We start from the raw sequence: 26,030 nt of genomic DNA, 5'->3' as shown, positions 1-26,030 counted from the left end.
AGAGGCAGCACATCTTATTCCCCAGATAAGAACGTATTCTGGTACCACTACTGTTGTCCATACAGAAATAAACAACCGATTTAAGCAGTTTTATACATCTCTTTATACTTCAGAATCTTCTCGGGACCCTCAATTGATTGATTCATTCTTTGATGGTCTTAATATCCCATCCATCAATGAAGACTCTCATAATAGTTTAGAACAGGGATTCTCTCCTGAAGAGATAGAAGCTGTCATATGGCGAGTGGGAAGGCGGAAAAAAGAAAAAAAGAAAAGTCCAAATGATTGTGTGTGAAACTTGTTCTCCACATTTGACCCATCCCCTGGGGGAGTGGTGAGCAGCAGCGGTGCCGCGCTCGGGAATCATTTGATGATGTAGCCTCCCAATTCCAACCCTTGATGCTGAGTGCCAAGCAGGGAGGCAATGGGTATCATTTTTATAGTCTTTGGTATGACTCGGCCGGGAATCGAACTCACAACCTTCCAGTCTCAGGGCGGACACTCTAACCACAAGGCCACTGAGCTGGTCAAAAGGCCCAGGACCGACATTTAGCAACAGTGCTAAGTACTGCTCTACCGTGCAATTCTTGCTCAAGGACACCTCAGCACACTGCCAGAAGCTGGGATCGAACCGGGCCCTTCTGATCCCCAGCCAGCGGCTCTACCTCGCGAGCTATGTGACACACGTACGCGTGCACGCGCACACACAGCTCATTGCAGTAATTTATAGCTAAACCTGGGGCATTGATAGATGTATTGCCACCATCGAGACCTCAACTGAAATAGTGGATTAATTATATTATTAAAGTATGTAAAACCTCTGCCTAAGGTTGAAAGAAGACACAGTATATTGCTTTATGAGTGTGTATACAGTAGATTCTGTAACTGGGTGAGTGTAAGGGCAGTATGGATGTGTTGTTCTTGGTTCTCATAAGCTTTCGGCAGTTGTGGTCTGAGTTTGCGGTGACCGGCGTGGTGTACACTCCCAAGTAATTGATTGTGACATTGTGGCTCTGAGGATGTCCAAAATGGCCTGTTTCACTCCAGGCGGTCATTTTGGTGGCTATTTTGATACAGCAGAATATTGATGGAAGGCAGTGTGACATTGTAAAGTAATTTGGTCCATGAAATTGAATTCTGAACATAAAACCGAGCTTGGTTCTGAAAAATGTTTATACTGTGTGACATTTGAGAGATACTGAAAAATTGACTTTATGGTATGGAAAGGTTAAGGTTACTACTTCAAATAGTATTTTTTTTATTGAGCACTCTAATCAGAAATGTCTGCTATACAGACATCCCATAATGACCCTAGTTCTCTGTGAAACAGATGTCTCCTAGCAACAGAGAGGGATGCTGCAGGGATATGGACATATATAAACATGTACCTGTAAATCAGAACAAATCCACAATCTTAATGTTCTGACCAGATATGTGGACTTGCTTATATAGGTCAAACTTCCAGACCCCTCAAAACAAGAATCTCAGAGCATAGCTCAAACATCAGAAATCACGATCAGAAGAGCCCGGTGGCCATGCATTTTAGCCTCATGAAACATTCAGTGGCCTCTCTCAGCTATGTTGGCATTGAACGTGTCCAACTCCCACGTAGGGGTGGAGATATCAAGGTACTATTGCTGAAACGTGAGCTTTTTTGGATTTACACCCTTAACACCATGTCACCCAAGGGCCTCAATGAGGAAAAGGACATCCGCCCCTTTTTGTGACATTCTCACCGGTCCGGTATCTCTCTCTCTATTCCCCTCCAGATCTCCGGTCCACTGCTTGCAGGCATCCCTCTTGTTGCACCCACAGGACATTTAAGAGGCACTTCTAGTCCAATTCCACACCTGATGACGACTTCTAGCCTGATGGTGGTGTGAGACACCCTATTTGAGTGTATTCCTCTTTTGTATTGCAACCTACAATATTCATATTGTCAATTGTATATTGTATACCGTTTTTATTTTGGGTACACTTTTGCACACATGTATGCATTAATGGGACATAATGTTGTATACTGTAGCTTATTCCTTTCTCCTTATTGATATCAATTAGTCACAGATGATTTGTATTAGATCATGTGACCATAAATAAGGATGTCTCTTGTCTGTTTTCTAACAGTCTGATGAAGAGCAAGTAGCTCGAAACATCACACCAGCACTTTGTGGTGCAATACATCTTTAAAAAGGAGCCCTGCAGGGTGCGAGCGTTTTTCCTCGTTATAGTTCGTATACTTGTCAGCTCAGCACCTGCCCTACTCAGGCTTGGATGTGCGTGTTTGTATCTTTTTCAATAGATAACAGCTCCGCCCATTTTTTCTCTCTTGCTAAATTCATTGTTTTGACAAAGCAGGAAAGCACAAGGAAATGTGTTCAGAGGTAAACCATTGTAGACATGGCTTACAAGAGCAATTAGGGTTAAGTGCCTTGCTCAAGATAGATACAGACAGACAGACGGATAGATACATAGATAGTTAGATATATAGATAGATAGTTTAGAATGTGAGCTCACATGATCAGGATGGCGACGCCAGGCTAACAATATACAGCATACAGTATGCAAATTAAAATTCTAAAGTCACTAAATAGTAAATAGTGAAACTGTAAGCTGATGACTATTCACAATAATACCTAGTAATAGTTGCCAGCTATTCACAATAGTTTCAGATTCAGACCCTAAAAACGCATCAATTTGATCCCACAATCTCACAAACACCCATCCACGGTACTGGTACACTAACTGACCAATGGCACACTCTAGTTGACCTGTTTGAGTTTATCTTTATAAACTCATTTAGAGGAGGTAGGGCTAGACCATGGAGGATTTTGTAAACCAAGGTAGAATATGCATATTTAATTACATTTTCCCAGCTCAGGATATCATATTTCTTCAAGATGTTACGGAATGTGCATAACACTAACTAACTAACTAACTAACTAACTAACTACATATGTAAGAACATAGGAATAGTCACCTGACCCACGTTATTCCATCAGACTGTCTGCGGCATTCCGCACCACCGCTCGCATGCCTATAGAGGGAGAAGTAATACTGCTCATTGACCCATTGCTGTAGCTCATCTGATCATTCGATGAGCCTACAGATGTGGGAACATAAGAATGTAACTTGACCCGCGGTATTCTAACAGGCGCTTTACGGCATTCCGCACCACCGCTCGCCTGCCCATAGGAGCGCAGTAATACCACTCATTGACCCATTGCTGTAGCTCATCTCGCACATTAGATGAGCCTACCGTTCTCAAACTCCTTGTTCTCTGTCTGGTTGTAATTTAATTATTACGAACAAAGCCTATCTATTTATAGTTTCTATCTCTGTAACTGTCGCCGGGTCTATATCTGTTAACTGTCGGGACAAGTAGAAGTTTAATACATTAGGCTGACTGAGTGTTCTCATATGGAACATGGCATCAGGACGAGTAAGATGGCTAACGGAGATGACCAGAGATGTGTTTGAAATGGTTCACTCACTCCCTATTCCCTATTACCATGGATGTATTGAGTGCGACTCATAGTGAACTACATGGGGAATGATTTAACAGTTTTGGGACACATGGAATGTAACTGCGTAAGATATTCATGACTCAAACAAGCAGACGCGCCGATCACTGACGGCAGCAGGTTGAAATATCAGGTAGTATTCAGGTTCCATGTTTAGTTGAATGATAAATCCCATATAAATGGTTGGAATTCTAATGATGTGCAAGTGTGATTTTGTCAACTTTAGTGCTGTCTGCTAATAGCAGGCTGTGAAGCTGCACGATAAGACCGTGATAGCAAGTTAGCTCACGACAGCAGCTTCCATAATATTAAAGGTAGCTGTCGGTGGCTAAAAAACAGATAGCTAACTTTACAACGTTGATTCCTGTAGCTATTTTGATTTTGATGCTATTAGTTCAACTTCTGTTTCTCGGGCAGGAACGGAGACGAACTCGCATTAGCAGCAAAGCAGCTAGAGGAATGATCTTAACATTAGCTAACTGCTTTAGCTACTGCTAGCTACCGTCTTCTTCACTTCTCCTTCGGTAAAACATGACACCGTGGTATTGTGGAGGGCTTAGGCAGAAGCAGGAAGAGAAACCACGTTTGCCCCATATAAGTAAAATAATGGTCTCATAAGCATTTTTCGATTGTAAAATCGTGTTCACTTGTTTTAGTTTGCAAACATATGCAATTTTCTTAGCATATCTACTGGCTACATGATAACATAGCTGCAGGGGTGTGCGAGTGACATTTGGGCAGAATGAACAGGTGAAATGAAAGCTCTCGAAGAGATCTTTCTAATGCTATTGGTCCGCTTTGTATGTAGTTTTAATGTGAAAGATACTTCTTGAATGCAGTCAAGACAAATTATTTTGCCTCTTAACTTTTGTCAAACCCCCATGGTTCCAGTCAATTGGATTATAGGCTATAGGCTACTTTCGTTTACAATGACGATGCCAATAGTTAGGGTGAGGAAAACGACGCGCGGTCTCTTTAGCCCTGAGACCATCAGGCAGGCAGCTCAGGAGGTCGTTGAAGGCTATATATATTATTATGATATTATGTCTAATAATACATTCGTTGAAAGTACACAGGCGGATCTACTATACGGAATTGGACCGAGGAGTGTTCTCATATGGAACTAGGCTGCACACGCCCGCCCGCGACAAGAGCTGAATTGTAGTCAGCTTTCCCCGCTGCGCGCAGGACGCGTGCGTCCCCCGCTGATCCGAGCGAGAACGCAGGCGGAATGTCACTCCCCGTCTGAAACGGCCTTGACTCCTGGAATCCCAAGGTCTTTCATATTGAAATTCTCTTGATGGTCTGGGAAGTTGCGACACGTGTTAAGGGAGTGCATCAGTCGTGAGCCTTGACAGTAGGCTACCAGCCTGCGCTGCGCTCAGCACAAAGTTGGATGAATGGATGGACTTATTGGAAAATGTTGATTGCGCTCTAAAATCATGAAAGAATAAATGTAAAAATGCAGCAACAGAAGTAGTCTAGATGAGATGGTGGTTTAAATGAATGGCAACACGTAGCCTAGAGTAAAACATAAATTGAGACTGGTGATAATGCTGATAATCTACAGTAGGGCCTACCTCTGGCTGAGTTCATGGTTACAACCATTCATCTCTTACACATGGGCCTATACAATACTTGCACAATCTACTTTGGACGTTAAATCCATCTATCAATCAAACTAGCGAATTCAATGGCCGGTCATGGCAAAGCACCCGCTAACGCAGGCTACCCCCCTCCCCACGATCCAGGGCTAGGAAACCGGTTCATCCAGTTTATTTGAATATAAAAGAATTTGGGGGGGGGGTGTTACAATAGTCTAGTCCAGGTTCGCTGGCGAGTGACGAGCTAGTCAGATGGCGCATGCATGTGTGGACATTGTAGGCCGATTCTGTAAAACCTAAAGAATAAAAGTAGGCTACGTTCAACATTCATTGGAGTGGTCCAGTTGGATAGGCTAGTCTAATCTAAATAAATTGAGGACCTGTATTTTCAGTGTTTGCTGGTAGCGAATGCCACAGACAGACAGGAAATCTTTTCGTTACATTGTTTCATTGTTTGTGCTCTGTATGCACAAGATAGTTAATGTTCGGATATAATTGGCAGTAGGGCGGGAAAAAATCCTATCAAAGGCCAAGATTAGAAGGGATTTGAAGATGTAATTGGTCATTTTAAATGGGCCTACTTTATCTTTTGATGCCTATTTGAACGGACTGCATCGATCAATGCAATGACTCTCCGTGTTTTTCAGTTTTACCCTTTTCATCAATAAAACATCATTTTTACATTCATGTCTCAACCATTATTATCGAATTATCAAGTTGATATATGAATAAAACAATAAGCCGTTTTAATGGCTATGGGCTACTAGCTATACACGAGTTGATGCGCTCTGCTCTTACGCACGGTTGAGGCGGCAGCTCAAATACACTTCGCACATATCCTCTGCTATAGCCTCTCACAGACAGCTAGGTGCACTTCATGCATTGGTAGACAGTTCTGTTCTTGCTGCAGCTTGTCTTCACCATGCAGGTGAAGACAAACAGCCGGTGGCTGTTTGGACGCCAGAGCGCGCAGCTCTTCAGCCAACTGGAGGATGTCGCGTCTGGGGAGTCTCTGCATCTCTCCACCAGTCCCCAGCGAGTCCAAGCTCCCCCAATGAATAATACTTATTTATAATAGCCTACGTAGCGCGAAACTGTGCATATAATAGGCTGTAGCCAGCGCGAAAGTGCGCATTCCCTATAGCCGTTCATGGAACGACTGGCGGCCGGTATAAATAAATAAAAACATACACGATATTTTCTTATTTGAATGATCTTGAATATATATATATTCAAGATCATTCAAATAACAAAATATTGTGTATATTGTGCATGTGAAGGCACTCACTGTCAAACCTGCCGCTATCTATGCACAAGATGTTGTTAATGTCCAGATATGATTGGCAATGAGTGATCTTTACTCATGGCGACTATGTCAATTTTGTATGGATCCACAAGTCGATCAAGCTTATTTTTTCTTTGTATCGTGCTGAAGCCATATAGCCTACTGCGCTCAGACTTGGCTACATTAGCTGGTGCCCCGTCTTCAAATTTACTTCCGGGGTTTACGAGTAGCCTACCAGTTGAATGCGTTCCAGAAACAAAACGCAAAACCCCCACGTTCACCATATCTTTACTTACAAATATATTTACAATACTGTTTTATATTATATTTAGCGCATTTGACCTAACAGCTACCACGTCTTGACCCGACGTCAGTTACCGAGATAGATAGGCTACTGTAGGCCTAGATATAGGTGTTCGTAATAATTAAATTACATCCAGATGGAGAAAACATGTGTTTGAGAACAAGGTAATAATAACAATTAAACGTTATTTGTATAGCACCTTTCATACAGATAAATTCAGCTCAAAGTGCTTTACAACAGAGCATTTAAATTAAAGAATGTAAACTTAATGATGCTTCATTCGTAGACTATAGGAGAAAAACAGAGCCCAGCCTGCTAAATCTACTCAAAGACGCCACCTGGCGGTGGTGCATCACTAAAACGAAATAACACCCGTCTGAAATCCCACGAGATTCCCAACGGGATTTCCCTGCCAAATACCGCGACGTGAAATGCTGCAGCATGTGACATTTCTAACTTCCCACATCTGTACCTTGTTCTCAAACTCCTTGTCTGTCTGGTTGTAATTTAATCATTATGAACAAAGCCCAGTGTTTCTGCTGGTAAGGTTTTGCCATGGCGCCCCGCCACGGCAAAATCCTTGCCGCCACACCATACATTATATACAAAAAATACTAATACAAATTAGACTATATAGCCTACTGTATATTAAAGTCTTAAATTAAAAACCGTAAACTTTCTTATTTCTGCCTAGAAGCGCTTTCAAAACCATGACAATGTTGTGCACACATTTTTATTTTCAACAATAGCTTGGGCCGGCGCTTCGTGAATGCTGCTTTCTGTGATCAACTCAAAAGACTGCGCATTAAGTTTTTTTCAGCGAGCCTATTAAAAAATAATGTAGGCTAGTGTTTAACCAGTGTTTGAATTGGACCAAAATGTGCTGGTAGGCTACCTAGCCTACTCCTCACTAGGGTACATAGCAGTTTAAAATATATTAATGTTTGTAATAAGTGGACTCATACACAGTGTAGAGCTAGATAACGTTCCAAGAAGTGACAGCTCCTGCCCATCTCTGGCTTATTTGGTCTTATCATTCGCTGATGACAACTGGCAGATCCTAAAGCATAAAGCCTACATTTTCCAGATGGACATCTGAAAATATTTGAAGAGGAACAAAAAGTAGAATTATGTTGAGAGCAGTCAGGTAGGCTAGCCTATTGCTTCCCCCGGACCAGTAAACTGTTCGGGCAAGTGCCTCATGCAGTTGTCTGATCGGACAAGTGAAGAATAGCTTATAGTTGAAGTGTGATAAATATGTAACGTTATCTAAAAAATACAGTGTAGAAACACGACGTGGAGCTACACATGCACCCAGTAGCCTAGCCTATGTTTGAGCCGAAGCGGAGCCTCCATCTACATAGCTTACACGCTGCTGTCTGTCAGTCAGCAAGCAAAATTTGTCAATGAGACGGCCCACACCACAAGCGCGAGTAGCCTACAACATGCAAATCAGAGGCGCTGCCCTGACTGACTGATTGACCCTGCCATTTTGGGCTTATAATAGTCTGAGATCAGGACACATCACTTTCCCACTCTTGACATCAACAAGGCCTCCGATTGGTCATCTTTTTCAAAAGAACCCGCCCCTCCCTCCTGTCAGTCATGATGTAGTCCCTTCCTCCAAACATGACTGGTAGGTGTGGCGAGATGGAGACCTTGATTGGTCAATACATTCGGGCGCGGTGCATTCTTTGAATCCAAAATACAGAGGCAGGGGTAAACACGGAGATTCAAGTTTATTCTCAGAGCACTTCTGTTACTGATAGCTGAAAGGATATTATGCCAATTTTACCAAATAAAGCCAAAAGCAAACTACCTATCCCACCTTTAAGATAGGATTCATTCATAAACAATGGTTATGGTTAGTATAGCTTGTGACAGGCTGTTGACACATGCGACAGCCCTGAAAATGACATTGAAGGGCATTCCAAACGAGCGTCAGTAACTGGACTGCGCTCCACCTTCCCAATGCTATTAACTTGATGAGCAAATAAACTTGATGAGCTGGGGGGTGGGGAGGATCCAACCAACGGCAACAGTCACTAACAAATAGCCTACATTTCTATCCCCATTGTCCATGTCCGGTGCGCATTCCCTGCTTTTAAAATAATCTTGAATCCAAGCTCTAATTGTAATCTCTATCTGCGCTGCTGTGATAACAAATTATTATAGCCTATTCAGGGCTGTACATTAACTTTTTTAGCACATAGCACTGGTGCTACAGGGGTTGATAGTTCTGTAGCACAGAGCCAGAAAGTTGTAGCACAGGTATAAAATGTTTATTATCACCTCTACTGAACACAAGTGCAGTTCATCACTTAAAACCACCCGGAAAGGGATGTTACTGTATGTATACAAAATTAAATTGATCTCTTGGTGTGGTGGGGCCAAGCTGAAGACAGCCAAAATAAGGAGGATTTCAATATGTATTCTGGTGACTTTTAAAGAATTAAAATAACAAAACCGTGAGAATTGAAAAGTAAACTGAAACATGTTTAGCCTACATGAAATATGCTTTCTTTAATTTTGAGTTATGGGGTGAGAATAATAGAATGTTTTATTTAATAAAAAAAATTATGTTTGATGCTCATTGATGCTTAACTGCATACTCATTCCTTCTAAATCATCACTCTTTATAATCTCTCATCCTGCCCTGTCCCCTTCCTTCTCCTCTCTCTTCTCGTGCTCTCCTCTCAACAACCTCTATCCTCTCCTCTCTGTCCCTCAACTCTGTGCTGGTCCTGTCTTCTCCTACCACAACCACTGCCTTTTTTACATAGCTTACATAGATTAGGCTACGCTTAACTGATATTTCGTTGCATTTGCTGTTGCTTTGACTGGCACTTTTAGGTGGCTGGAGGAACATTAACGCAAGCTAGCGTCGTTAAACTTTCGGGTCAGCCAGCCAAAAAGACGGTCGCTCAATCAGTCAGTCAGGGCAGCGCCTCTGATTCGCATGTTGTAGGCTACTCGCGCTTGCGGTGTGGGCCGTCTCATTGACAAAATGATTCTTGCTGACTGACAGACAGCAGCGCGTACGTTACGTAGATGGAGGCTCCGCTTCAGCTCAAACATAGGCTAGGCTACTGGGTGCATGTGTAGACCTGGTCCAGGGCGATATCCTACAGATAACGCCCTGTTACTCTCAATGCAATTTACCTATGAATGCGCTTCCTCGGCCCGCTCGTCCGAGTCTACAGACAAAACCGTTTCGTTACTCACCAAAGTAAACACATCGTTGGAAAGATGAAAGTCTTTTCTCTGAGGTCGCTACAGTTTGTAGTCCCCCAGCTTTCAAATAAAAGGCAAATTTGTACACTTAAATGGCTAATATCTGCAGGCATCGACTGTCTTCTTCTTCTTTGTTTAGCCTACTCACTGCTGCCGCCCATGTTGGGGATGATGCATTACATTACATTACATTATTTACATGTTTTATTTACATGTTTTAAAGTTTAAAATTTGCCATATTTAATAACTCGTAAATGTTCTCCCGCTAATCAGATACCTCAACGCGAGTCTCTCAACACCATTTAAGATGTAATGCATCATCCCCAACATGGGCTAGGGTTAGGTATAGGTAATAGGTATCTTTTAATAAGCACTTCGCAGAGGCTGGGCATCTATTTGATAGACTGCACCCTGAGCCAGCTTCCTTGCAACCTGCCAATGATTGCAGTCCTTCCTTAGAGCATGTTCCTCAATTCTCATTTTAGCCTTTCTCACCTAGTGAAACACTACAGATTTTGCAATCCATTGATCCTAAGGGTTCTACTGGTAAGGACAAGTTAGACCCATTTTTTATAAAACTGGCGGCCCCTTTAATTAGCATGTCACTAACAAATATTTTTAATCTCTCTATCATGTCTAACAAATTCCCTTTAGTATGGAAATCAGCAAGGGTGACTCCATTGCACGAAGGAGGTGATAGGGACAGCTTGGACAACTATCGCCCCATCTCCAAGTTACCATGCCTGGCCAAAGTCTTGACCAATCAGGATTTAGAGCTAAGCATAGCACAATTAAAGGCACTACTCTGGTCTTGAATGATGTGATAACAGCATTAGACAATAGGAAACATTTTGCTGCGCTCTTCGTAGATCTTTCTAAAGCACGGTTGATCACCATCTACTTTTGAAGAAATTAGCTGGTATTGGCATGGATGCCGGTGCGTGTGAATGGTTTCGAGATAAGCTGTTGGAGAGACGTCAATGTGTGAAATCGGGTAACATTCAATCAGTCTTCCTCCCTCTAGCAAAGGGTGTGCCCCAAGGTTCGGTATTGGGTCCTGTGCTGTTCACCATTTATATTAATGACATTGTTACGTCACTGTCTGGCTGTCACACACATTTATATGCGGATGATACAACTGTCTATTGTATTGCAGATACTATTCATGATGCCATTGAGAATCTGCAGCTTTCCTTCAATGTGCTACAAACAGCCCTCACCAATCTCAAACTAGTTCTTAATTCTAGCAAAACTAAGTTTATGCTGTTCTCTAGAGCCAGGGCTATTGACTATGATAAACTCCACTTAACTGCGGCAGACGGGTCAAGTATTGAGAGAGTCACTAACTATAAAAACCTTGGTTTATGGCTGGACGATAAACTCTCTTACAATTCTCATGTGGATAATCTAGCATCCAAGCTACGGCAGAAAATTGTCTTCCTGTATAGGAACCGTTCTTGTTTCCCTATGTTTAGTAGGAAGAGAATACTCCAAGCTGTCTTTATGTCAGTATTAGACTATGGCGACACAATTTATAGACATGCCCCAGTGTCAACCTTGAAACCACTAGACTCTGTTTACCATTCAGCGCTAAGATTTATTACAGGTGATAGATATGACACCCACCACTGTATTCTGTATGATAAGGTGGGCTGGTCATCTCTCACATCAAGACGAAACTATCACTGGCATCTGCTTATTTTTAAGACCATTATTGGCAAACTCCGACTGTACATGTCGTCCCTGTTAGACTGGAGCGTAGGCACATATCGGACCCGATTGAATGATCAACTTGTTTTTAAGGTTCCTTGTGTGAACATTGGACTTGGTCAGACTGCCTTTGCTTACAACACTCCCTGTACGTGGAACGCCCTCCAACAGACTTTAAAGCTTGAGGTGCTTCCTACTATGACAGACTTTAAATCTATGGCCCTTAGCCTTTGCACTTCATCCTGCAATTGTTTTTAATGATTCTATCTGTAACACTGTACATTGATCTGTTGTTCTTTATTATTGTTTGTTTATGATTGTGTATGATTGTGTTAGCTCGTCGACGCCGCAAATGAGGGAAACCTCAGTGTCTAACGAGTTGAAATAAAGGTTTGAAATGAAATTAAAATTAAATGTCCGGATATAATTGGCAATAATGAGTGATCTTTACTCATGGTGACTGTAAATTTTGCATGGATCCACACCTCAGATCAAGCTTATTTTTTCTTTGTATCGTGATGAAGCCATACTGCGCTCAGCTACATTAGCTAGTGCCCCGTCTTCAAATTTACTTCCAGGATTTACGAATGTATCAGAGCTCGGGATTTGGTGCCCGGGACGGCGTCATATCCCAGTTGAATGCGTTCCAGAAACAAAACGCAAAACCCTCACTTTTGCCACATCTTTTTAGTTCTAGGCAGTAAGCTATTGCTAGCCATTGTTAGCAATACTGTTATTTTGCGCATTTAACTTACAGACACCACACCACTCTTGACCTGATGTCAGTTACTGAGATAAATACTGTAGATATATGTCCATCCATCCATCTTCATCCGCTTATCCGGGGTCGGGTCGCGGAGGCAGCAGCTCCAGCAGGGTGCCCCAGACATCCCTTTCCCTAGCAGCATCAACCAGCTCTGCCTGGGGAATCTTTAGCCGCTCACAGGCCAGTGCGGAGATGTAGTCCCGCCACCTAGTCCTGGGTCTACCCCGCGGCCTCCTCCCAGCCGGACACGCCTGGAACACCTACCTAGGGAGGCGCCCAGGAGGCATCCTCACTAGATGCTCGAACCACCTCAACTGGCTCCTTTCGATGCAAAGGAGCAGCGGCTCTACTCCGAGTCTCTCCCGGATGACTGAACTTCTCACCCGATCTCTCAGGGAGACCCCAGCCACCCTCCGCAGAAAACTCATTTCGGCCGCTTGTATCCGTGATCTCGTTCTTTCGGTCATGACCCATCCTTCATGACCATAGGTGAGGGTGGGGACGAAGATAGACCGGTAGATCGAGAGCTTTGCCTTTTGGCTCAGCTCTCTTTTCGTCACAACAGTGCGGTGAAGCGACTGCAGAACTGCACCAGCTGCTCCGATTCTCTGGCCAAACTCCCTCTCCATGGTTCCCTCACTCGTGAACAAGACCCCCAGATACTTGAACTCCTTCACTTGGGGTAAGGACTCATTTCCTACTCGGAGCGGACAGGCCACCGGTTTCCTGCTGAGAACCATGGCCTCAGATTTAGAAGTGCTGATTCTCATCCCAGCCGCTTCACACTCAGTTGCGAACCTATCCAGAGAGTGCTGGAGGTCGCAGGCAGATGATGCCATCAGGACCACATCATCTGCAAAAAGCAGCGGCGTGATCCCCAGCTCACCGAACTGCAAACCCACCTCCCCACGGCTACGCCTCGATATCCTGTCCATGAAAATCACAAACAGGATTGGTGACAAAGCGCAGCCCTGGCGGAGGCCAACCCCCACCGGAAAGGAAGACGACTTACGAGGACCCGGACACAGCTCTCGCTCTGGGTGTACAGGGATTGGATGGCCCTAAGTAGGGACCCCCTCACCCCATACTCCCGCATAACCCTCCACAAGACCTCTCGAGGGACCCGGTCGTAAGCCTTCTCCAAGTCCACAAAACACATGTAGACAGGTTGGGCAAACTCCCAAGCCCCCTCCAAGATCCTTGCGAGAGTGAAGAGCTGGTCGGTGGTTCCATGACCAGGACGAAATCCGCATTGTTCCTCTTCGATCTGAGGTTCGACTATCGGCCGGACCCTCCTTCCCAGCACCTTGGAGTAAACTTTCCCTGGGAGGCTGAGTAATGTGATGCCTCTATAATTCGCACACACCCTCTGGTCCCCTTTTTTGAATATTGGGACCACCACCCCAGTCTGCCACTCCTTTGACACTGACCCAGACTTCCACGCAATGTTAAAGAGGCGTGTCAACCAAGACAGTCCCTCTACACCCAGCGCCTTCAGCATTTCTGGACGGATCTCATCAGTCCCTGGGGCTCTGCCACTGTGGAGTTGTTTGACTACCTCAGTGACCTCCTCCAAGGAAATTGACGACCCCCCATCATCTTCCGGCTCTGCCTCGATCGTAGAGGGTGGATTAGTCGGGTTCCTCAAAGTGCTCCTTCCAATGCTCAACAACCTCCTCAGTTGAGGTCAGCAGTGTCCCCTCCTTGCTGTATACAGCTTGGATGGTCCCCACGCTTTCCCTTCCTGAGGTGTCTGATGGTCTTCCAGAAACACTTTGGTGCCGACCGAAAGTCCTTCTCCATGGTTTCTCCGAACTCCTCCCACACCCGCTGCTTTGCCTTGGTCACGGCCGAAGCCGCAGCCCTCCGGGCCAGTCGATACCCTGCAACTGCTTCTGGGGTCTCCCGGGCTAACATATCCCGGAAGGCCTCCTTCTTCAGTCGGACGGCTTCCCTGACCACCGCTGTCCACCACGGTGTCCGAGGGTTACCGCCCCTTGAGGTACCTATGGCCCTCAGGCCACAGCTCCCAGCCGCAGCTTCAGCAATAGAGGCTTTGAACACCGACCACTCATGCTCGATGTCCCCAACCTCCACAGGGATGCCTGAGAAGCTCCGCCGGAGGTGGCAATTGAAATCTCTCCGGATAGGCTCTTCCTCCAGACGTTCCCAGTTCACCCTCACTACACGCTTGGGTTTTCCAGGTCTGTCCAGAAGCTTCCCCCGCCATCGAAACCAGCTCACCACTAGATGGTGATCAGTGGACAGCTCTGCCCCTCTCTTTACCCGAGTGTCCAAAACACATGGCCTCAGATCAGATGATACGATAACGAAATTGATCATCGACCTTCGGCCTAAGGTGTTCTGATGCCAGGTGTACGTGTGGGAATCCTTGTGTTCGAACATGGTGTTTGTTATGGACAAACCGTGACTAGCACAGAAGTCCAACAACAAAACACCACTCGGGTTCAGATCGTGGTGGCCATGCCTCCCAATCACGCCCCTCCAAGTTTCTCCATCATTGCCTACGTGTGCATTGAAGTCCCCCAGTAGGACAGTGGAGTCCCCTGCAGGAGCCCCCAATAGGACTCCACTCAGGGTCTGCAGGAAGGCCGAGTACTCTGAACTGCTGTTCGGTGCATAAGCACAAACCACAGTCAGAGTCCCCCCCCCCACAGTCCTAAGGCGCAGGGAGGCGACCCTCTCGTCCACTGGGGTGAACTCCAGCACAGAGGCGCTCAGCCGGGGGCTAGCTAGTATAGCCACACCTGCCTTACGCCTCATACCGTGAGCAACTCCGGAGAAGAACAGGGTCCAACCCCTATCCAGGAGTTTGGTTCCGGCGCCGGTGCTGTGCGTGGAGGTTAGCCCCACCAGGTGTAATTGGTATCGCTCCACCTCCCTCACAAGCTCCGGCTCCTTCCCCCCCAGCGAGGTCACGTTCCATGTCCCCAGAGCCAGCCTTTGCCGCCCGGGTCCGGTCCGTCGGTGCCCCCCGCCTTCACCGCCACCTAGTTGGCAGCGCACCCGACCCCGACAATTCCTCCCGCGGGTGGTGGGTCCACAGGACGATGGAGAAGGAGATGGTGCTTCCACGTTGCTTGTTCGGGCTGGGCCCGGCCGGGCTCCATGGTAAGCCCGACCACCAGGCGCTCGCAGGCGGGCCCTCCGTCTGGGCCTGGCTCCAGACGAGGGCCCCGGGCTTCCTCCGGGCCGGGTCTCTCTTCCTTCTGGTTGTTCTGTCATCAGGGGATTTTACCTGTAACCCCAGGTAGGGGGGCTAGGGGGTACTACCACTTGCCCAAGGTGGACCCCCAGACTAGTGGAGGGATATATGTGTATATATGTGTATAGATATATGTGTTCGTAATAATTAAATTACATCCAGATGGAGAAAACGTGTTTGAGAACAAGGTAATAATAACAATAAAACGTTATTTGTACTCTGGAACACCCTACCGGAGTGCCTAAGAAGGGCTGAAACAACGGAGGTCTTCAAGCGAGACCTCAAGACGTACCTTTTCGACCTAGCCTACAATCACTAGCTAGGACCTTGAGATACAGAAAGGCAGCCTCAAACCAACTTGTGAATCCTCTGTATACATTGATATTTGTCCTGCTATGCAATGTATGTATATCAAGTAGTGTACAGAAGCTGGTTATCCTGAAACAGGCTTGTTCTGACTGTTGTGTTGCTTCAATGACTCAGTGTGCTACTAACCGTTTTCTGTCTCCCCTAGTGTCTCTCTCTCTCCCTCCTATCCTCTAACCAGGTCCAGTGTCAGCTGCGGAGCTGTGGATATCGTAGTATTTCGTACACACACACACACGTACACACAAGACACACATCAGTCCACATCCGGCTTAGGCCTGGACCTGATGCTCTTAGCCTTTCTTGCTCCGAAAACTTAATCTAAACTTAATTTAATATTATTTATTGTTCTTTAAATGCTCTTAGCCATTAGACAAATATATTCCAGGAGCCTGCCCCAGGTTGCCTGTTTCAATATCTGTGTGGTCTGAATGGCTCTACGTGCTACTAACCCTGCTCTGCCTTCCCTCTGCCTTCCCTCTCCCTAGTGCCTCTCTCTCTCCCTCCTATCTTCTAACCAGGTCCAGTGGATGCCCCACTGTCACCAGCAGACCTCCCGAAGTCCGATAGATACCCCTGTGTCTACTGTGGATGATGTAGCATGTCCGCAGAATATTCTTTCTCCTATGATGCTTTTAGCCTCTCTCACTTTGAAATGTAATTCAATGCAATGTATTGCTTCATAAATGTTCTTAGCCGGTAGACAAACATACTCCTGGAGCTTGCTCGATCGCCTTGTTGAGAGGGGTCAGGGAAGAATTTTTACAGCTCACTTATCTGGCCCCCGGGTGATTACTGTTTTTTTGCTTCCCTCTGGAATATGTAGAGAGTGGGTCGTATGCCCACCTCCCTTGTTCTCTGTAAAGCGCATTGTGTTGCCTCTGGGTATGAAATGCGCTATACAAATAAAGCTTTGATTGATTGATTGATTTGTATAGCACCTTTCATACAGATAAATTCAGCTCAAAGTGCTTCACAACGGAGCATTTAAATGAAAGAATGTGAGATTTAATGATGCAATGATCAGGCTTGTCTTCATTCGTAGACTGTAGGATAAATACACTGTGAGCCCAGCCTGCTAAATCTGCTCAAAGACGCCACCTGGCGGTGCATCACTAAAAGGAAATAACACCCATCTGAAATCCCACGAGATTTCCAACGGGATTTCCCTGCCAAATACCGTGATGGTGAAATGCTGCAGGATGTGAAATTTCTAACTTCCCACATCTGTAACTAACTAACTAACTAACTAATTAACTAACTAACTATTAATAACTGTCCTGACAAGAAACGACTGGCACCAGAGCAGGCCCTAACTCGACCCTTAACTCCCTCCAAGCTGGCTCAGGTGTATGGTGTCCCGCCAGTCTGGGGATCTGTTGAACAGTCTGATGACGGCTGGCAGGAAGGACCTACAGAAGCATTCCATGGAGCACTGTGTCAAGATCAGTCTGCCGCTGAAGGTACTCCTCTGCCTGACGAAGAGGGTGAGAGACATTGGGCCTCATTCAAGAACGAAGTTAAGAATTTCTTAGGAAGCATTTCTTCTTAAACTCCACTTGCACCGTTTCCAAGAAGATTCTGGCATTCAGCAATGTTCTCACATGTGTAGAACTAAGAACAGAATCTATGAACATGGACCATTCGTGTGAAAGACATGTTCATTTAAAATGATTTGTGATTGCATTTACTTCAAATCTACAGTCGTACAGGTATACAGTTACATTATAGGATTGCAATACTATAATATTTGCATCATTTATAATCCTATAATAATGCTTTTCATTATTTTACAAAGCAAGAGTGCTGTCTTTCCAATATCCCAGAACAGAAATATCCCAGAATAGAACTTTGGAACATATTGGTGAATGAGGCCCATTGTCCATGCTGGCCCTCAGTTTGGCCAGCATTCTTCTCTCTGCCACTACAGTCACTGAGTCCAGGCGGACCCACAGAACAGAACCCACACTCTTGATTAGCTGATCAAGGGCACCTACAGTACTGGGCTTGGGTTACTGACCCAACACCCTTAATCGTCAGGCTGGCTGCTGCCGCTCAGGTCTCTGTTTGTGCTGATTCAGTGGAGTGCAGCAGACGTCAGAGTGTATCGACTGTTACGGTACAGGAAGGAGAATTCACTGCTTCCCAGTTACTGCTCAGCTCTGGGGGGAAAGAGGAAAAGACAGAGCAATCAATAGCATTGTGATTTGGTTCTTCTCCTTGGAGACTGTGTGTGTGTGTGTGTGTGTGGATGCGTGTGTGTGTTTGTGTGTGTATATGGGCGTGTGTGCGTGCACGTGTGTGTCTGTGTGCAGGTCTTTTTTGGTCAACCGTTTACATGACATGAGCATATTTCACAGACAGAGCAGGGTTGGATGTCAGTCAGACTCAATAGAAGTCACATTGACAACTTTATCAGTTAAGTATACTATAGTACATCTAGCCAGGATTCCCCATAGTGGGTGTGTGCCTGTGTGCATGAATGTGTGTGTGTGTGTGCGCGCGTGTGTGCAGCAGGATCAAGCCAAATCTAAGGGAGCCACTAACAGTAATGGGTTGTATTCGTACACTCCCGCTTCACGCTGTGTACGATCTTAACGTCACCAGAGGATCTCGGGACATCAGCACAAACACGCAGCCATAAATGATGTCACACATACTGGTGAGCCATGAGTCAACATTCAGCCTTGCTCCTCGTTAAGGCATCCCGCCGTGACCTGTCCCTGTCTGACCTGCCCTCAGCTGTGACATCACGCCCCTGACCCCTCCACTCCGGCTGGGGAACTGTGTAGTTCAGCCTCGGAGACAACACCTTACTCACCGCGTCGGTGAGAACGAGCTGCTAATGATGACACAGCGCTAATGATCTGCTAATGATGACAATGTGGCAATTTTTCCTATAAGCCAGAGTAAGCCTGGCATACCCATAAAGATCCTCATAAAAATAGATTTTTGTGCCTTATTTCAGACTGTTTTTGACTTAACTGCATCTTGTACTCTGCCATATCGCTTCATTCTCCTCTGTGTTTTGGTAGTGCTCTGTCCCCCTCTACAGGCCTCATGAAAATAAACAGTCTCAACTTACCGGCAAATGCTTTTTCAGGTTGGACATTTGAGTCCTTGGCCGTTGAGAGGGTTTTGTTGGCTGGGAGGCATAGTTTACACTGTGCTGTAATATTGTTGTGGTTCTGTGACAGGTAAATAAAAAAAAATGCTGGTATTTCCAGGATTTTAATGCACATTGCGGTATTTCTGTCATGATGCCCGTGCTGCTTGCTGTCTGTCTGGCAGCTGTGGTCCAACGAGCACATCAGTGGGAATCTTGTTGGCGCGTTGCGCGCAATTGGTATTACTAGCCTACTTCTTTTTTCTTTTCTTTTTTTTTTTTAAAGCTATTTTGTAAAACTGATGAGGCGAGGGGTGATTGTAATCACGCCTGTAATCCCCGTTAATAAGCAAATGTAACTCTAATCTAGATTACATATTTTAAATTGTACTGTAACGGATTACAATTACTGTTTTTTTGTAATCTGATTACGTAATGGCGTTACATGTAATCCGTTACTCCCCAACCAGCGCCGTTGTTTAGCGGTGAAAGGTTATGATGATTATAGGGCCCACAAGCAAGCAGGGCCCACAAAAAAACAAGAGGTCCCTCTTTCTATGATGAAATTATTCTGCATGTAGATCAGTTACACTAATGCTGCATCAGAATTCAAATTAAGCCACAAATAATGCAATACAGATGAAAAAATATGTAATTTACTGAGCAATATCCCCCTTCTTAAATGGTTTGGTCCATATGGTTCATGCTAGCAAGTCTCACCTCTTTTGACATTAACGGCTGACTGTCAAATACTAGCACTAATAGCCTAACGTTCAATCATAAACATCAAGCCCATACATAAATCCGGGCACCAGAAAAGAGTGGCAGGAGAGCCAGGAGAAAAGGCAGCAGAGTGGGAGCCCATAAGCATTTTTTTCCACAAGAAAGGTGAGAGTAGCTATGTTAAGACGGTCGGTCAGTTGCCCGCGGTCTCACATTAACCATGACAACGACAGCCGTTAGCCTAGTGTGTGAAGAAAGTGCTAAGCTAGGTAGCTAACGTTAGCTAGTAAGCTTATGTTCTGGTAACAACTCGATCTGGTTAGCTAGCTGCTAGCTAACGTTAGCTACCATTAACTAGACAGCTACTGCTAGCTCCGCGTTATTATGGAACCCACGGGAGTTTATGGCAGGGCACGCCCTGTTTACCATTCAAGCGATGTGATTGGCCAGACGTCCGCGCTTGCGTGAGGCACAAAGCGGTGTTGATTTTGAGCTCTGCCGCTAGCGCGGCCCTCGCTATTCAATAGCCTACGAATAGGCTGGTACAAGACGCTAGCCTTTTATAGGCAATATGCCTAATAATTAGTCATCTCGCCCAATTTGCAATCTCGCTTAGTCAGTAAACTAAACTGGACGGTTTGTGTGTTCCTCTACTAGGAGGTCCACTTGCTAGATGCAAAACTAATAAATAACATGTTCCAGATGTAGCTTGTTTAGTTGTATTCCTATAATTCTCAGTGAATCATATTCATAAAAAAATATGGGGGATGGACATGTGTAATTTGTAATGAATAACTGAACTCAAGACATTCAAGAAATTGAGTGTTCAGTGCAACACACGTTTAGTTCCACACAATAAAATGAAGTGCAATGTAGAACAAACCTGACACAAGAATACTTAATTTGTCTAGAAGAACATGCATCGCCAGACATAAAATAACCTTATAAACCCACCAGAAAAGGTAAGCATTTCAGAAATACATAGTACACACATTTCATTATTGTTTATTAAACACATAAGTCTGATGCTCTGTACTGAATGTTGTATGTTTACTTGTTGTCAATGTCTTATTGTTGTCGGCTTGTTGCAACTGTGACACTATGCCCAAGACAAATTTCCCTCTGGGACAATAAAGTATATCTCATCTCATCATCAACAGCATGGACAAAATAATTAAAGTAAATAAAACACAGGATTCCCCCCCAGCAACTAAAAACACAGTATGAGACATGCCAAAACCAAGGGAGAGGGTCCGGGCCAGGAGCAGGGGCAAGCAGAGCGGACCAGGGGCGAGGGATGAGGGTCCGGGCCAGGAGCAGGGGCGAGCAGAGTGGACCAGGGGCGAGGGATGAGGGTCCGGGCCAGGAGCAGGGGCGAACGGCCAGAACCATAACATGATCAGCCTGAAGAACACAAATATGCTGTATGTGTGTGTGTGTGTGTGTGTAATACTACAAATAGAACCCTTTCCACAGCAGTCATCTTGACCGAAAGCCAGGTAAACCTACATCCTGTGAGCCAGACTGGCACATTGATTGACCAACTCATGGACACAGACTGATTAACATTATTAATGACACCGGTGTCAGTCTGTTTCACAGGATGTAGGTTTACCTGGCTTTGTGTCAAGATGGATACTGTGAAAAGGGTCTTTTCTAGAGTAGGCTGTATTTTATGAGAAAATAAACAGTTTATCTAGAGAGAGAAACCTTCAGAGTAGGGAATTCCGAGATATTACTCTTGGGACTGGTGCAGATAAACTTCTTTTGACAGGAGAAAAATCATAATTTTGGACATAACGTTAGTAACGTTTTTCATTTGCATAACGTTACACATGGGAACGTTATCAGATTTAGAAAGGGAAAAAAGACAATGGCGAGAACTAAAGACAGGTTCACTTAGCTAATGTTAACGCTAGCTAGCTATAACATTAACTAAACATCAACCAAGTTTAGCAGGACTAATAAAGCGACACTGGCGAATGACAACTCTGGGCTAATATAATTGGCTTTAATGTTACTGATTAAACACATAGTGGAAGAACATAGTTTGATGATTTATTGTTAATTTTACGTTACCGTTTTTCTTCTTCACTCAAAGGCATAACTTTGTGCGTTCTTTCGTTGTCTGCAGTGCAGTGCGGCGAAAGTCTGGCCTCTTCGCGTAGCCTACGCGGCAAAAGCAGCCTACAGTCTAGTCTAGTGGGCATCGAGTCATGGCCGAGTCATGGCCAATCCTGATGCTCGAATGGCAAGCAGGGCGTGTCTTGCCATAAACTCCAGTGGGTTCCATAATAACGCGCTAGCTACAGTTCTAGCAACCAGACAACTACTGTAGTTAAGCTAGCTGCTAGATAACGTTAGCTACCATTAACTAGACAGCTAGCTACAGTGCTAGCAACCAGCCAACTACTGTTCTGGTAAGCTAGCTGCTAGATAACATTACGCTACCATTAACTAAATGACAGATTAACTAGACAGCTACTACAGTTCTAGTAAGCTAGCTTTCACTAGCCAGCCTCAACCACTGCACTGTTCTAGTGAGGTGGCTACTGTTAGCTAGCTTGCCAGCTGGCACACTTGCAAAAATACTTCCTGTCCAAATAAATACATAAAAATCCAGTAGCAGCAGCCAGGACACATGTTTCCATTCTCATGAATGCTTATATTATAATGTGCTATGCTAGCTAGCCGGTTCTGTTGACATGTCTTTTTAAAACCTTTATGTGCTGCTACTCACAGAATCAGCTGTGGTCCCCTCTGATCTAGACACCCACTCCCAGCCCCCAGAAGATGCTTTAGATGGTGAGTGAGTGACTGGTAGACACTGGCTGGCTATTAAACTTATTACTAAACTACTGTACTGCTATGAATAGCAAAATGTAGATGTAAGTTAACCCAGGTTAAGATAGCCTACATATGAAACAGTTACATTACATAAAGAAATCCATGGTAAATAAATAAATAGTGTTAAGTTAATTAATAGAAATTCATATAGAGTTGATTTATTTTTAAATCCTTTATGTCCTGTGCTGCTACTCACAGAATCAGCTGTGGCCTCGTCTGACCTAGACACCCACCCCCAGCCCCCAGAAGATGCTTTAGATGGTGAGTGAGTGAGGTAGACACTGGTTGGCTAATTAAACTTATTACTGAACTACTGTACTGAATAGCAACATGCAGATGTAATCCAGGTTAAGATAGCCTACATATGAATGCTCTTGAAATAAGAGAGGCGTTTATTAGCTAATCAACAGCCGCCTAGCCAGCTTCCTGTAAACTCTACAGTGCTACATAGATTTATTCCCAAGTCTTAAGAATACACTGTTCTGTTCTTACTGTCTACAAGGTCCTAGCTAGTTAGAAACAGAGAGTGAAGGGAGTGAAGAGGCTCATAGTAGTTCCAGTCATGAAACTGCTACAGACAGAGACAGTCCAAGCACAGGAAGTACACAAGTAAATGAATATGGAGAGGTAAATTGGAAAAAGAACATAGAGAAACAGACAAATTAATACAAAATGATACATAATACAATTTTTAAAAAAGGGGGTCGAAAAAAGTGGTGACGAAAAGTCGGAAGGGTAGGGGCCCACACCAATATTCTTTAAGGGGGCCCAAAATTCCTAGCAACGGCCCTGTCCCCAACCCTGATCATAATCATAGCCACGTTAGCTATCTAGCTACTGGCAGTGATCAACATCGAAAACGGAGATCTAGAATATTTGTTAATTTCACAAAACTACCATTTGAGCATCAACACAGATGATTGATTGCTGGGATAGTGGACTAATGAATCAGAGAAGAGGCATTAGATTGTGTTCATTTGGGGGTAACCAATGTTTGAGTCCATGGTTGTGGACTACACTTTCACTAACGTTACTCGGGACTTGGAGGAAACAACTTTCCTACAGAGGTGGGAACATAAGAATGTAACTTGACCCGCGGTATTCTAACAGGCGCTTTACGGCATTCCGCACCACCGCTCGCCTGCCCATAGGGGCGCAGTAATACCACTCATTGACCCATTGCTGTAGCTCATCTCGCACATTAGATGAGCCTACCATTCTCAAACTCCTTGTTCTCTGTCTGGTTGTAATTTAATTATTACGAACAAAGCCTATCTATTTATAGTTTCTATCTCTGTAACTGTCGCCGGGTCTATATCTGGTAACTCATGTGTCGGGACAAGAAGAAGTTTAATACAGTAGGCTAACTGAGTGTTTTCATATGGAACATGGCATCAAGACGAGATGGCTAACGGAGCTGACCAGAGATGTGTTTGAAATGGTTCACTCCCTATTCCCTATGTATTTCTACTCATAGTGAACTACAAAGGGAATGATTTAACAGTTTTGGGACACTACATGGAATGTCATTGCATATATTGGATTACATTGGATATTCATGATGCAAACAAGCAGACGCGCCGATCACTGATGGCAGCAGGTTGAAATATCAGGTAGTATTCAGGTTCCATGTTTAGTTGCATGATAAATCCCATATAAATGGTTGGAATTCTAATGATGTGCAAGTGTGATTTTGTCAACTTTAGTGCTGTCTGCTAATAGCAGGCTGTGAAGCTGCACGATAAGACCGTGATGGCAAGTTAGCTCACGACAGCAGCTTCCATACTATTAATGGTAGCTGTCGGTGGCTAAAAATCAGATGGCTAACTTTACAACGATGATTCCTGTAGCTGTTTTGATTTTGATGCTATTAGTTCAACTTCTGTTTCTCGGGCAGGAACGGAGACGAACTCGCATTAGCAGCAAAGCAGCTACAGGAATGATCTTAACATTAGCTAACTGCTTTAGCCACTGATAGCTACCGTCTTCTTCACTTATGCTTCGGTAAAACAGCATACCGAAGCTGTATTGCTATTGTGGTATTGTGGAGTGCTTAGGCAGAAGCAGGAAGACAAAACCGTCATGGGACCTTTAATCAGAAAAAATGTGGAATGGTAGTGAACGGCGTGAGAAGCTATTGTAAGCTAGACTGCAACGTAAACAAACAACACGTGACACAGGGGTCAGCTAGCTAGCTAACTACTGTACCAGTTAGCTAACATCTATGAACTCAAACTCCTTGTTCTCTGTCTGGTTGTAATTTAATTATTACGAACAAAGCCTATCTATAGTATCCATCTCTGTAACTGTCGTCGGGTCTATATCTGTTAACTCATATGGAACAAGGTATCGGGACAAGTAGAGGTTTAATACAGTAGGCTAACTAGCTAGCTAGCAGTGTTCTCATGACATATTCCTTCATTTCAGACACAGGGGCACCTGTGGGCACCACGATACAGGCACAACATTTTGAATGAAATAAGATGCCGTTGGTCAATGTTGTGTTTTTGTTTTTATTTATTTGCAAAAAAGGCTATGTACACACATCGAAATAGATACACAAAACAAAAAAACAGCTGTGTACTAGTAGGCTACCAGTAGCCTGCTACAGAGTCCCGGGGGGATGTCACATTCCTGACGGGCCACCAGCAACGTCGACGATCTTCAGCAACACGTTCCTGAGATGGTTGATGTAGTTGTTGCATGTCTTCACATCCAGTACCTCATACCAGAAAGTTTAAATGGCATGAATCAGCTCCTGTCTGTTGCTGGGTTTTGCCGTGCGCCGAATGTACGTCTTCAACTGGTTCCACACCATCTCGATGGGGTTCAGGGGTTCAATCTTGAGAAAAGATAATAAATTAGGCTAAATATATTAAAAAGTAGGCCACTCCACCGTCACTGTCCCGAAGTCATCGCCTCACTATCCGGTAGTTTGTAAACAACATATGCAATATTACATAAACAACTTACTCTGCTGGTGTTTTGATCCAATTGATCCCCTCGGCAGCGATGTAGGCTCTAGCTGCAGTGTGCTTGGGGTCGTTGTCTGCATAAATAAAGGGAGAAAAAATATTAGGCACACCAATTTAGGCTTAACAGATTTTTCACTCAATGAGTGCTTTGCGTGTAGCCCATCGTTACAATGGCCTACCTTGAAAAAAACGATGCGTTGGTCCATTCCAGTTGTTTTTGATGTAAGGTGCAGCAGCCATTGTTATGATTTCGTTCTTAAAGTAGTCGCCATTCATGATTCCTGAATAAAAGAACAACACTAAATTAGTAGATTATTGGCTACCTACAGCAAACCCTACACCAACAGATGTAGCATAATGGAT

The sequence above is a fragment of the Borostomias antarcticus genome, assembly GCF_949987555.1.
Source record: "Borostomias antarcticus genome assembly, chromosome: 6".
NCBI classification, from domain to species: domain Eukaryota; kingdom Metazoa; phylum Chordata; class Actinopteri; order Stomiiformes; family Stomiidae; genus Borostomias; species Borostomias antarcticus.
This window is presented reverse-complemented; position numbering follows the sequence as displayed.